Here is a 15,497-nt window from a genome sequence, read left to right as displayed (position 1 = left end):
CGATCCAATGCCTAAAGCTCATCTTTCATGGCATTCACCCACACTTCTTTTACATGCTTCCAAGAAGGTATTGGGTTCCTTTTGATTTTTAATGGCAAATCAGAAACTTAAATAATTATGAGAAAATCTATCATACCTAATAAAATCCTAAATGGGATGCTGAGTAATATGATATGTTGAAAAATCACTTAGCGACGTTGAAGGCCTTGGAATGCATGATGACTTGTGGGTTGGGGCTAAGATAATGGATGCAACATCCGCTGGAGCTATCTCTGTTGCATATTTAGCCCTAACTTCCAAATCAGTTGCATATGTTGTAATGGCAACTACATCAGGAATGGCAACGACATTGGGGACTAGCTGACTCCCTTGAACAACCACTGTTGGAACTTCCTCTTGATCCAACATTGAATTCCTGATAGGTAGGACATGAAGCAAAAATTCAGAAAAGTCACCTTGCTCCCCCTAAATTTGATTCCCTAATATATATGTAAGCCTCTTTGAAGAAAACATCACAAGATATATAAACACGTCCAGTACTTGGTTCATAGCATTTATATCCCTTCTTGAAATTCGAGTATCCTACAAACACATACTTTCGAGCTCATGGATCCGGCTTGTCACTAGATCAAGAATGCACATAACACACACACGTCCGAAAATTCTTAGGTGAGAGATACCAAATTTTGGACCATACAGACTTTCAATTGAAACTTTATACCCAACACCTTACTAGGCAAACAATTGATTAAGTAGCAACTAGTAAGGATTGGATCCACCTAATATGTCTTGGGTAAATTTCCTAAGAATAACAATGTTCAGGTAAGCTCAAGCAGATGCCTGTTTTTCCTTTTCGCAACTCCATTTTGCTATGAACTTCCCGTGCAAGAGTTTTGACTCTCAAGCCACGTAGGAACACTTGAAAAGCTTGATTGGTATATTCAGTTCCATTGTCTAGACAAAGAATTTTCACCAGTGTTAAAAGTGATTTTTCACCAAATTGCAAAAATCTTGAAACACGGTCATAACTTCACTTTTGGATTTAAGCAAATAAAGCCATGTAGCTCGAGATTTGTCGTCAATAAATATAACAAAATACTTGAACCCCTCCTTAGAGTCAATTGGAGAAATCCCCCAAATATCCGAATGAACTAAATAAAATAACTATTCTGATTTATGTGTGCTATGTGGAAAATGTAACCTATGCTACTTAGCATAATAACAAGGATCACAGCAATTGGAATCATAACTTAAAGTCATATCGAGAGTATGCAATACCCGATCAGAGGAATGACCCAGATGCCAACAATTGGGAAGTGTCATCAATCTTCCTTTGCGCCATCAACAATTGGAAAGAAAGAAAGAAAGAAAGAGAAGGGCTCCTGAGGGGAGTGAAACGGCAAGGAGATGTGGCAGCGCAACAACAACAACAACAGGTGGTCGCTTCCCGGAATGAGCGCTCTCGTCACTGGTGGAACTAATGGAATCGAATCTCTCTCTCACTCAAACACCTCATTCTTTTGCAATGTTGATTTCGATAATCGATTGACTATTTTGGTTTAGGTTGGAGGAACAAACATGATGAATAGGCATCTGAAAACCGTCAATTATGGCATCTTATTTCTTCATAATAATGTGTGTGACGGTAGAATTGTGTACGGATTAGGCAATCCGAACGTCGAGGTACCTTTTTTGGTCCTATGAGAACAAATATGGCCTAGAATTTCTTGGCCGGGTGATCGATCCCTTTATATACTAGCCCGGCTAAATAACTCTGGCCAAGTCTAATCCGGGCTATTATGGCTTAGGCCCGAAATTTTGCGTACATAACTTCTGACAATGTGCAGGCTGTATCATATACATCAAAAAGCTTCTGCAAAGCTCACCACCATGGAGCCACAGGTTAAAAGGCGTTTGATGCTATTTTCGGCCATTGCATCCCTCATATAATGTTTAACTAGTAATAGCACAAATGGGTTTAGTAGCCCGGCTCAAGCCTGTCTAGGCTTGATAAAATCGTTTTCAGCTAGGCTTGCCCCAAGAGATAGTAGGTTCTTCTAAATTCAGTAATGTTGGATTCTATAAATAATAAGCTAGAAAATCTATATAATCGCCATCTAAAACTTGATCGATGAAAATGACGAGGGACATAAAAGAGAGGTCAATTACTTCGAGGATTGCGTTGCTAAAATGGCCTGTTCATAACAATCCTAGGTATGACATGTACTAAGGCTTAATAGTCATATTGTTGTACCATGATTAGGCATGCCATTGTCGAGAAGCCAGCGAGGCTTGGGGCCACCGTGTATACCTGTTCCAGAAATGCAGCCGGATATTCATGAATGCTTGAAAGATTGGAAGAGAAAGGGTTTCCGGGTGGCGGGTTCGACTTGTGATTTTTCCTTATGATCGGAGCAAGAGAAGCTGATGCTTACTGTGTCCTCCCTCTTTGACAAGAAGCTCAAAATCCTAGTAAGTCTGATCCTATGGATCCGATTACAACATCAATAACAAGGTCGTAATTTGTGCATTTCTTTCAATAGATTTGGTACTTGGTTTTCATTTTATTGGGAGTGGTTTGTGTGGTAGATCAACAAACCAACAGAGCAAAGCTGACCATGGAATAAACAGCGGAAAATTTTTCATTTATCATGACAACTAACTTCGAATCAGCTTACTGTCTAAGTCAACTCGTGCATCCCCTTCTCAAGGCCTCAGAAGCCGGAAGCATTGTGTTATTGTCATCTGTTTGCGGCGTTGTTTCAATGAATGTTGGACAAATTTGCTCGACAACCAAAGGTAAGTTAATATTATCATAACTAACTGTCTGAACTTTTTTCATATGGAGCTAAAAAATTCCTCTCTTTTTTTCTCCAAGTTGATTGTTAGGAGCAATGAATTAATTAACCAAGAATTTGGCATGTGAATGGGCTAAGGACAATATCAGAGGCAACTCTATTGCACCTTGGCACATAATGGCCCCACAAGCCGAGCCTGTAAGATTATCTCTTAAGGCTGTAAATTTTCTCTCGTGCTTGAAAACAGATCACTACATAGATCTTGATCAGGTTCGTCATCATGATATGACATGTGTTGGGAATTACTGATCCCCGAAAACCGGATTCGACACTAAATCGAACCCCTAAATCAATGCGGAAGACGAAGCCCGGGATAACACGTATCACCGATCGTAAAGCACACCACGGATTCGAGCGTACCTTGTTAGCCACAGATTAGACACCGATGCTGAAGAAGAGGAAGAAATTCTGATCTGATGATGTCAATTGAAGGGAAAACAATGCCGTTTGCCTTACTGTTCTTTTTGTCTTTTGGAGAGAGAGAACGCGAACGGGAGAAAAGCGTACGTACGTCTGTTTTTCCAACCAATGTCTTCTCTCTCTCTCTCCTCCCTTTTATACCTTCCCCTTCCACGGGCCCTATTCCCGTGGGCCGGGCCTTTTGGGCCCAGCATGGGCGGACGGGCCTTAAGCCCATCTCATAAATCCATCATCTCCCACTCGCACATGGTGGTCCAAAACCAACATGGGCGGACAGGCCCTACTCAGCCTCATCAGAGAAAAATCCATCATAGACTCTCACTTAACATGATGGGCCGAACAGAATCCTCTTTTCCTCTCTTCAACATTCATACCGGTGAATAATCCGTGCGACCAGCATACTTTGAGAGCTCGTTGCCATACATCTGTTAGGAATATATAGCAGCTCATAATGGGCATTTCACTCTGAGTAGATTTAGTATGCAGTACCCTAGATCGATCGATCACATTTATATCTCTTTTGATCTCTTTTAAACAATGATATATATATATATATATATATATATATATATATTGTATTCACCATTATGATTATCACAAAGACAGTCATAATTGGTTAACCGGTGAATACAAAAACTACAATGTGATTCTCCAAAATTGATCTTCCTCTTTCCTTCAAACTCTCAATTTCAGTCCAGCTTGCTTTTCTAGAAATGCCCCATTAGATCGAATCATCTCATGACCATTGGCAACACCCTAAGATAGCAAACACTAAATAGAAATCTTGAGAATAAGTAAGAGTCCTGAGGGGACCAAAAAAATTGAGGAACTCTTTTCCTCAAGAGTCTCACACGTCATAAAAGTTGAGATCAAACTTTTTGCCACTCTTATTGGTCGTCTCATGCATACGTATTATGAAATATGTATTACGGTATTAACTCCTTTCCCATGGAGCGTATATCTGCACTTTTCAATACCGTACAGATGATAGTTCAGACATACCTAATGTCTAACTTGAGTTCACATATCTACTCAATCACAAAATTCATCAGAACTCACATTTGGCATCATAGACAGATAAAGTAAAATATGTGGGTATTTTACTTTCGGACATCGTAAGTATTATGTCCTCATCTTAACACTTAGTTAAGGCGACATACGTATTTTAAGCTTGAGCTCTCGATTATCACCTAGATAATAAGTTTAAAATCAGTCTCATCTCTATTTATCACATAGTAAATAGAAGCGATTACCCGTGTGAGTGGGCTAATCTTTTATCTGTCCGACATACTTCTCAACTTAAAATAATACACAAAGTATTAAGATGCATAAAGATCATACAAAGATTCATAGGCATTAATCAATGAAAAACAAAATTTCATAAATGTGAACAACTCGGGAAATTACAATTCAAGTACATCGACTCTACGCAATCCTAGAGATTTTACATGACCACAAAACACATCTCTAGGTATTGGCTTTGTCATAGGATATGCTACCATTCTATGCGTGAATATGTACTGTAAGTTCACATCCTTTCGTGCAACCATATCTTTTACAAATTTATACTTGGTATCTATATGTTTGGTCTTGCCATGATACTTTGGATCTTTGGTGTACGCTATAGCTGCTTGGCTATCACAATTAATCAATAATTGATTTGCAGCTTTCTCAATAACACCTAAATGATCCAAGAATCTCTTAAGCCAAACTCCTTCTTGTACTGCTGCTGATAATGCCACGAACTCAGCTTCCATCGTGGATAAGGCTATGCACGTTTGCTTCTTACTACTCCATGATATGGCGCCATTGCTCAATAAGAAAGCAAATCCTGAGGTAGATTTTCTTTCATCTAAATCTCCTCCCCAATCAGCATCTGAATAGCCTTCAAGTCGCAGATCCTTTCCTTGGTAATTCAACTTGTAATCAGCAGTTCCCTTCGGATACCTCGCATTCTCTTAACGGCTTTCCAATGTGCTGGACCTGGATTGGATTGATATCTACTCACCATTCCAACTGCAAAACATATGTCGGGTCTTGTACACATCATAGCGTACATCAAGCTCCCAACAGCACTTGCATAAGGAACATGTTTCATTTGTTCCTTCTCTTGTGGAGTCCTTGGACACAGTCTATGGCTCAATCCTTCACCTTTTGCAATAGGAGTGTCTATGGGTTTACAATCTTGCATATGAAACCGTTCTAGAACTTTGTTTATATAAGTTTCTTGCGAAAGAGACAACGATCTCTTCGAGCGATCTCTTGAAATCTTAATTCCAAGAATGTATGCAGCCTCACCCATATCCTTCATCTCAAAGTTGGAAGACAACCAACTCTTGACGGTCTTAACAAACTCCATATTGCTTCCGGCAATTAGTATATCATCAACATATAATGATATGATCACAAATTGATCCTTGGATCTTTTGATATATACACAATGATCCTCATCAATCATTGTAAAATCATATGCCATTATGGCATTATGAAAACGTATATACCATTGTCTTGATGATCGCTTAAGACCATATATCGACCTCAAAAGTCGACATATTTTTCTTCTTGGCCTTTCACTATGAAACCAGCAGGTTGTTCCATATATATTTCTTCCTCTAATTCTCCATTGAGGAAAGCAGTCTTTACATCCATTTGATGTAATTCAAGATCCAGACTAGCCACTATTGCCAGAATAATGCGAATTGAGGTAAATCTCACTACAGGAGAAAACGTATCTTCATAATCAATTCCTTCATGTTGATTATACCCCTTCGCCACAAGGCGAGCCTTATGCCTTTCAATCGAGCCATCAGCCTTTCGCTTTATTTTGAGAACCCATTTGTTCCCAATAGCTCGCATCCTTTTGGTAGATCAACCGGTTCCCGACTTGGTTTGATTTCATTGACTCCATTTCCTCTTCCATTGCATTAATCCATTTTTCCTTACTAGGGCAATTCAAAGCCTCATTAATATTTCTTGGCTCATCCTCATCTTGTGGAGCAACCATAAAAGTCTCCCCTTCAATGTCAAAACGTCAACGAGGAATACTTTGGCGACTTGTTCGCCGTATGGGAGATTGTACACTTTGCACATCATTCCCCATTATGCTCCCACTTGGATGAAGTCCACTAAGGTCATTATCTTGATCCAAGGTTTCAAATAGGGAACAATCTTCCCCTATTTCGCCCTTCTTAGGAAATTCATCCTCTAGGAATGTGACATCTTGTGATTCAAACTCAGTTATACTCCCACTTTCCTGCTCACCTATGAACACATATCCTTTCGAGTGTTCAGAGTACCTTATAAAAATACTCTTCTTTCCTCCGGGACCCAGCTTTCCCAAACTTGTGAGAGGACTCATGTGTATAGGCAGCACAACCCCATGGCTTAAGAAAACTTAAGTCCGGTTTTCTATCCGTCCATAACTCATATGGAGTGGAAGTAATTGATTTGGAAGGCACCCGGTTAAGTATATACGCAGTAGTTAACAATGCATCACTCCAAAAGGTGATAGGCAAGTTAGCATGCGCCATCATGGACCTAACCATTTCTAGTAGGGTTCTGTTTCTTCTCTCCGCAACACCATTTTGTTGAGGAGTATATGGAATAGACAACTGTCTTTCTATTCCTTTTTCATCACATAATTTTCTGAACTCATCAGATAAATATTCTCGACCTCGATCGGATCTCAATGCTTTTATTTTCTTGTCTAATTGATTCTCTACCAGGTTCATAAACCTTTTGAAACAACTTATTGCTTCAGATTTATGAGAAATCAAATAGACATATCCAAATCGAGTGTAATCATCTATAAAAGTGATGAAATAAACAGCCCCATGCATTCCTTTCACATTCATTGGACCACAGATATCAGTATGGATTAAATGCGGAGGAAATTAAGCTCTTTTACCTTTTCCAAATGGTTTCCTTGTCGTTTTCCCTTCTAGGCAATGCTTACATATAAGCAAATCGACTTTTTCAATATTGCCCAACAAGCCCTCTTTGGCTAGTCTTTTCATATGTTGTTGGCCCATATGACCAAGTCTAGCATGCCACCATATTCACATCATTATCATATAAAGTAGAAGACGTGAAACGAGGGAATAACATATTGACATCACCACAGTCAACATTTAGTACAATAAAACCATCCAGTGACCAAAATCATAGTAGTTTGTATCCAAATACAAATCTACACATCTATTATGGAAGTTCATACTAAAACCAAGCTTAACCAACGCCAAAACAGACACAAAATTTCGACGAATCTCCGGAGCATATAGAGCATCATGTAGGAACAAGTTGCGTCCACCACGCATGTTCAATTGGCAGGTGCCAATCCCTTTAACTTCAGCTCTGGAGTTATTTCCAATATAGATCCACTTAGTTCCAATTGGTATCGTCGGAATTCCATGAAGGATCCTCTATCCTTTGCTACATGGTCTGTCGCTCTTGAATCTACATTCCACAAAGGATTGGATTCAGCCTATAATGCAGAACTTGACACATAAGCAAAGTTCTCAAATGTACAAGAGGTGTATGCCTTCTTTGGCTCACGACAATTGCAAGCATAGTGACATCTCTTGTCACAATTGTAACATTTCACCCTTGACATTTTCTTCACTTGAGGACGTTTTCCTCTCTTGTGTTGGTTAACTCTTGATTTCTTGTAATAAGGACTTGATCCTTTGCATTCCCACATATTGAACGAATCAATATGTTTGCGCTTCTAGCACAAAGCTCTTTCTGAGCTAGAACCAACATTGAAAATATCTATTTTCGGCTCACATACCGTCAAGCGGTCCTCTACCAGCTCAAGGTGGCGCACAGCATCGTCAAGATCTTCCATAACATGGTCAAGAGCTTCTAGTGCTTCTTGCTTTTTCAGCACATATTGAATCTTCATATTCAATATTTCACAATTGCTGCCGTTTACATTAGCAATTACGTTCTTAGTTGCTGAAAACATCGATCCAACACATCGTATATACATGCACGAATAATTAATGCCTATCATTTATGCATCCCTATTTGCAGAGACCCATCATATCAATGAATAATTTCAAGTAAGGTTTCAGAATCAAAAGGTCACTACGTTTCCAATCATCCTCCAAAAATCCTAACTTAAAACTATCATTAATATGATTGTCATATGCAAAATCAATTCTATGAAGCTACAAAACTTCTAAACTACCCACAACTAATTACCCACAAAGAATCGCAATAATGAAAGCGATAAAATCTAACATCCAATAAAATAACAATGCTTTCACATGATACAACTAACATATTGGTTGCTACATCAACAACAATCAGGTAGTAAGCATTACATAATTAATCAAAGAAATAAATAGGGAATGTCCATTCTAATCTATCAGTCAAAAACATCTGAGAAAACTAAAGGCACATTTGCCAACCATGGAAAAACTTTTGGAGAGCATTCATGTCGCCACCAAGGCGCATTCACTCTGCGCCATGTGGCGCTCAACCTAAGGGTTGAAGTTTTGGTTAACTCAATCTTATAGTGCTCTCTTACAAAAGCTTCCACCAGCCTCCTATAACCCGGGACCACGTTGACCTCCCATAGCCGATCTAACACTGCTTGCCATTCAGGTGGAAGAGTGTTCATCAAAGCCGGCACCTTCTCAAAGTCCGGCATAAGATAACCATTCCAGATGATTTCCTGTATCATCTGATTGACCTTGACCATGTGTAATACTAAATCACCATCAAGCCACCGATAATCAACTAACTCTTTCATCAGCCTTTTCAGTCTAGCTCTTCCTTCATCCATTCTTGGGATTGCAAGTATCCGTGCATAACGCATCATAGTTCCTGCAACAAATGCAGAACTAAAATGGATCACTTATAATCCATAATAACAAAATGGAAAATACATCAATTTCCATGATTCATGCAACAAATGCAGAATAAAAATGGATTACCTACAACCCACACAGACATAATTGAAAAAAGAAACAAATTCCTTTTTCTTTTTTTTCTTTTTTTTTCTTTTTTTCGGGTCAACGGTCAAAGTCAACGGGTCAACGGTCGGTCGACGGTCAACGGTCAACGGGTCGGGTCAACGGGCGCGCGGGTCGGAGGACCGGTCGGACGAACCGACCGCACATGCCGCGCGCGTGCGTTGGCTGACGTCACGCAGACGTCAACCGGCACGTGCCTCGCGCGTGAGCGTGCTGACGTCACGTAGACGTCAGCCGCACGTCAGCCGCACGTGCACGGCATGCGCTAGGCTGATCGGGTTGGGTTGGTCTCCGTCGGGTCGGGTCGCCGGCCGGCCAACCGTCGTCGGCGCTGACGTCATCAATGACGTCATTCCGACGGTTATCGACCGTTGGGTGACGTCACGATGACGTCATCGGGTGACGTTAGCACACGTCGGTTCGCCGATCGGCGCGTGCCGTTTGGCCAGTCGCCGGCGCGCACGTGCCGGTTCGTCACCGGCGCATGTGGCGCACGCGCTGGCCATGGCCAGCGCTTCGGGCGCGTGGCGCACACGCGCAGCGGCTTGTGGCCACGCGTGTGGGCACGTGCGGCGTCGTCCGGCGACGCACGACATGTCGCCGGACTCGTCTCGACGTCGCCTTTCACCCAGTGCCTTCAAAATTTGATTCCGACTTACTGAAACTCAGAAAAATGGCCGAACAATGCTCGGGTGTCGGGATTTCTCGCCCCGATCCGTACGGCCGAAATTTTTTTTGCGAAAAATCAAGCAAAAAACATCAAATTGATCGGGAAAAACGTGAACCTGGCTCTGATACCAATGTTGGGAATTACTGATCCCCGAAAACCGGATTCGACACTAAATCGAACCCCTAAATCAATGCGGAAGACGAAGCCCGGGATAACACGTATCACCGATCGTAAAGCACACCACGGATTCGAGCGTACCTTGTTAGCCACAGATTAGACACCGATGCTGAAGAAGAGGAAGAAATTCTGATCTGATGATGTCAATTGAAGGGAAAACAGTGCCGTTTGCCTTACTGTTCTTTTTGTCTTTTGGAGAGAGAGAACGCGCGCAGGAGAAAAGCGTACGTACATCTGTTTTTCCAACCAATGTCTTCTCTCTCTCTCTCCTCCCTTTTATACCTTCCCCTTCCACGGGCCCTATTCCCGTGGGCCGGGCCTTTTGGGCCCAGCATGGGCGGACGGGCCTTAAGCCCATCTCATAAATCCATCATCATGAACTCATGTTATCGTAGTCGGTTAGTAACGAAAAGTCCCATGACGAGGTGATAGCAAGGACGCCGCTCGGCCACATTGGAGAGCCAAGGAGGTGTCATCATTGGTGGTCTTATTGTGCATGCCGACAGCCTCTTACGTAACGGGACAAACCATTTGTGTCGATGGAGGGTTTACCGTGAATGGCTTCTTGTTTCTTGGAGCATGAGCCCAACTTTCTTTTGCCTGTAAGACGCTACTTCGTGAATTTTCATCGCAGGGACAATTGATTTTATCATTAGAACAGTGTCAATGTATTGCGAAATTATGGCATGACAATGATGTTATATCTTTGTATGATATCTTTTTCATATTTAATTTCTCACGTAGCATTTTCCCATAATATCTAAGTACTATTTTTCAAGATGAGCAAGTGAATTCTCGAGCAACCAATAGAATAACACTTACGTTGATCTCTCAATCTAGTGATAAAGTGAACACTATGGATAGTTTCACTTGGATTCTCAAGATCAAGGGGCAGGCAAGAGATGAGAAAGATTGTCTGAGATATCGATGAAGACGAACACTTCACCGTCCGTCATGGAGAAGGCATCCAAATTATGGACTTATGACTCTAATCACTGCTAATTTTCTCAAGTGATCGGTTTACCGAACCAATCAGGCCTGTGGGCTATATATCTGGGCCTTACCTAGTCAAATCCCTTGGCTGCAAAACACAGTAATGAGTGACCCTAAAGTGGACTTTCGAGCATCACTTTGGGGTTGGTTCAAGGTTAGCCAAGTTATATTCTTATTTTCTCAACTCATTGACTGGAGCAATGAACCAGTTGACCAAGAATCTGGCTTCTATTGCAATGGGCTAAAGACAACAAAATAAAAATAGTTCAAGCAACTCATTAACTTGCACCTTATTTCATAGGCAGCCCACTCACCGACCATTGGTGGCCTTCTTGTGGTTGCCGGCGGCCTCTTACATTACGGGGCAAACCATTTGTGTCCATGGAGGGTTGAATGGCTTCTTGCTTCCTAAAGCATGAGTCCAACTCTCTTCTACCTCTAAGATGTTCATCGTACGTTTATCGTCGCAGGGATAAAGAAGTTTATTTACCAATAATGGCAACATCGAAGGCATTAAAATGCGTGGGTTGATTATTTGTTGTTGACCATGTATGAGGGAGAGAATCTTACTCCCACTTTCTATTCCCACTTTCAAGCTTTTTTTCTCTTTACCTTTCAATGATATTTTTCTTACTTTTAAGCAATTGCCCAAAAGTAAAATTCACATACTTGTTTTGGTTGAGAAAATTTACATACTTGATAAGCAACAGTTGAAACGACAAACATGATATATTACAATGCACAATACGAGATTCATTTTTTTTTTTAACACAAGACAAACGCAATTTGATTCGTAAATATATTAAATATGTTTTTTATATATCTAAAACCTAAATCCTAAAATTCAACGCACAATTAATTATTAATTCTTGACATAAATTTGACAAAGCATGTTTCCTAGCATTGGTATCAAGATCTTGTCTGCTAATGCTATCTTAATTTGACACATTTTGAGTCATCTATGTTCGTCCAATCTTATTCAATATTTAAGTCAGGATAGTTCATCCAATAGATAATTTATTAATTTAAATAAGTAGTTTTTTGAACTTTTTAATGATATCCCAATTATTAGGAAATTTTTGTTCAGAGATAATTCTTAATGCATATCCAGTCATCTCGCCAATATAGACTAGAAAGAAGTTTTAATTATAGATTGGTGCAAAACAATTGGACAAAAATGATAAAAACATAACATACATTACATATTTCTTTTTTATTTTCTCAATTCCAAATGCTTTTTTAAAAAATTGTTCATGGTACAACTTTTAATCCTAGAAAAGATTTGGCTGCAATAAATTATATGTGGCACTTAGACCTATCAAACAGGTGGGTTTGGTCTAACATGTGGGTTTGGTCTGGTCATGAATGGTCCGATCCAAATTGACTCACTAATCTATTTATGATCCCTTTATCTATAATACAAATTTCTTGACCCATACCTAATTCAATCTATATTGTTACAACACATCGTTATTTAATCTAATTTGGGAGAACTTGTTTCTTATATATATATATATATATATATATATATATATATATTATCAAAACGCTTTCTTACAATACAAATTTAGTGGATAATTTTTATATTTTTTAAAAAAATTAATTTTTTATTAACAATTGCGAACAAGAACATGTCAAGCCTTTTTCTTTGCCAATAGAAGAAGTTCCAAATGTTGAGGCCCTAGGACGTGTGATAACTTGGAATGAGCGGAAGATTTGATTGTTCTAGCAATTGAAGTCTAACATATGCCTTTAAATGCACATGGCCCATTCATTACCCTAGGCTGTGATAACTTGGAATGAGCGGAAGATTTGATTGTTCTAGCAATTGAAGTCTATGCCTTTAAATGCACATGGCCCATTCTTAAAAATTCACTTGAGAAGGCAAAACTAGAGGGAAAATCTCGAGAGTACATGGTCAAAAATCTCAGACGTTTCACAAAAAACTTTGGGATTGAATTTGTTGACAATGACATTATTTGACCCTTCTAACAAAATACTGATATCACACAATTTTGCATGCACATTGCATTTAGGCGTATGACCATTTTTTGTTCACTAGTAACATGTCCACATCAAATGAATTCCATTAAAATCGGCTTGGTTGTGAATTGCAATTTAACTGGCCCGTCAGGCTAAATTAAATTAAATTTAAAAGAGAAAAACCCACTTCAATTTTCAAGCCCGAGCCCCCATAAGCCCGGCCACCCTCTACTGAAATCTCAGCCAGCACCCTTCAATGAAAGGGATTTCAGCAAATACCGCAACACCCTCGGCCAGAGACAGCATGTATTCTCTTGGTTGAGACCAAGCAAAACCTTTCAATTTGATTAATCAAGTCCTAAACCTTTTGACGATTTGTCAATGTAGTCTATTTGGCCAATTTTGACCGAAAATCACTAGCTAGATGCTTGGCATTCTATATGATATAGTTAGCATTGATGTAGATATTTTTTACAATTTTTTTGAACTTTGTTGGCTAGCAAGGGCCAGCCTTCTCTAGGGGAGGGCAAGTGTTGGTGAGGCCACCCTAGCCTAAGTGAGGGTCCCTCGCCCAAGCCAAGGCAGCCTCACTAGGCCTTGCCTAGGCATAGCCAACAGTCGCATGTAGCTAGTGAGGGCGACCCTCACCAAGCTAGTGACCAATCACTGGCAAAAAGAAAAGAGAAAGAAAATGAAAGGAAGGAAAGAAGAAAATTTTAAAAAATTTTAAAAAATTATCTACATCAAAACTCACCATACCACATAAAATGCCTCACATCTACTTCAATGATAATCGGCCTTGGATTACATTGTTAAAATATTGAAAAATTTATGGCTAAATTTGTCAAATTGAAGTATTATTCTATTGGCATATTCATATGTTTGTTACCATAATCACAAGTTATAGAATAAAAATATAAAAAAATATAATTTCTTCTAGTAATTAGATTGCATCTTCGTTTGAATAATCACAAAAAAATGTATAAGGGTGCATTCAGGGGCATATTCATATTATATAAGTAGATTCATTCTTTTAGATTATGTTTGGTCATTTGAATTTTTTTAACTAGGATATGATTGAATATGATATGATATGAAATCCATAGAGTTTGTTATATCCTATACACTGTTTAGTTATTGCAGTAATCAAATTGGATCTATTCACATTATATTATGTACATTATTTGATATTAACATTGTATTAGTATAAATGAATAAACAAATTTTACAAATGGAGATGGTAAAAAACTCTCGCAACACTCTTGCCCACTTTATTTTATTTTATTTTCCTCTCTTTTATCAATTAATTTCTTTTTTATTTCTTTCTTGCCCTTCCATCATTCTCTAATAAAATGTTTTTTTTTTTGGTAAAGGTAAGTAATAAATTGATTTTGCAAGAAAGAAGACAAGAGGGAGGCCTGGCACCAACAAAAACAGACACTCAAGAAGACAAAAGTCTAGAGCGAGTGTAAGGGTGCCATGGTTCCCTTAAAAAAAAGGAGCAACAACAACAAAAGGAAACAAAAGACAACAAAAACTAGAAAACCTCCATCAATCAAAAATAGAAGGATGGATGTTCCAGCTTTCGTTGAAGTCTTCTATTCATGGGCACATTGGGAACATGCTTAAAGGTCATAGCCTTATCTTTGATAGCCTTCGAAGATGCATTTTCATCGCTGGAAGAAAGAGAGTCGACTCCGAAAAGCACATTGTTCCGCTCTTTCCAAATGATATAACACATTGCACCAAAACTAAACCGAGCCAGATCCGATAAAAACTCTTCCCCATAAAACCGCTTGGAAGCCTGTGCCAAATTATCCACCCAACGCTTGTTTCGCCACACTAGGTTGAATCTTGCCGCCCAAAATGAAATAAGACTATCCGGGCACGGCACGCAAAGAACAAATGATCTATAGAATCAGTGCATGAACAAAGGGGGCAATTTGTAGGGGATCCTACCATAAGAGATGAGCAAAACCCGAGTCGGCAGCCGATTGCGCGAAATAAGCCAAAGATGCGTTTGATATCTTGGAGGCAAGGCAAGTATTCCAAACAAAAGAAGCCCGCGAGATGACATTATGCTTCGGACGGATCAAATCCCAGGCAAAAGCAATGGAGAAGCGATCGGATGGGTGCGGAAGCCACTGAAACCGATCCTCCTCTTGGTTGAATACCGGAAGTGGATTCCACCAATTAGCCATGATGTTAATGATATACCAGCCCATAGGAGTAGCAAAACCATCAGCAACCGAAGCAGAGCGGGATATACCCGAGCGATAAATATCCCGATTAGAAAAGATCTTGTATAAAGGACCATTTGGGTGCCAAGGGTCGAACCAAAAGGAGACCGACCTCCCATTTCCAATGTTCCATCTGAAATATTGCTGAAATTGATCACGAAGATCTAATAACTTC

At 39.6% G+C, this 15,497-nt stretch overlaps 1 pseudogene; it reads left to right on the top strand.

Annotated features, from left to right (window-relative positions):
- The first annotated feature begins 1,407 nt into the window (after positions 1-1,407).
- LOC120288789 lies at positions 1,408-14,933 on the top strand (annotated as a pseudogene).
- Positions 14,934-15,497: the final 564 nt, after the last annotated feature.

This window comes from Eucalyptus grandis, chromosome 10 (genome assembly GCF_016545825.1).
Source record: "Eucalyptus grandis isolate ANBG69807.140 chromosome 10, ASM1654582v1, whole genome shotgun sequence".
Lineage (NCBI taxonomy): Eukaryota > Viridiplantae > Streptophyta > Magnoliopsida > Myrtales > Myrtaceae > Eucalyptus > Eucalyptus grandis.
The sequence above is the reverse complement of the archived record's forward strand: the minus strand, read 5'-3'. Positions and strand labels throughout refer to the sequence as shown.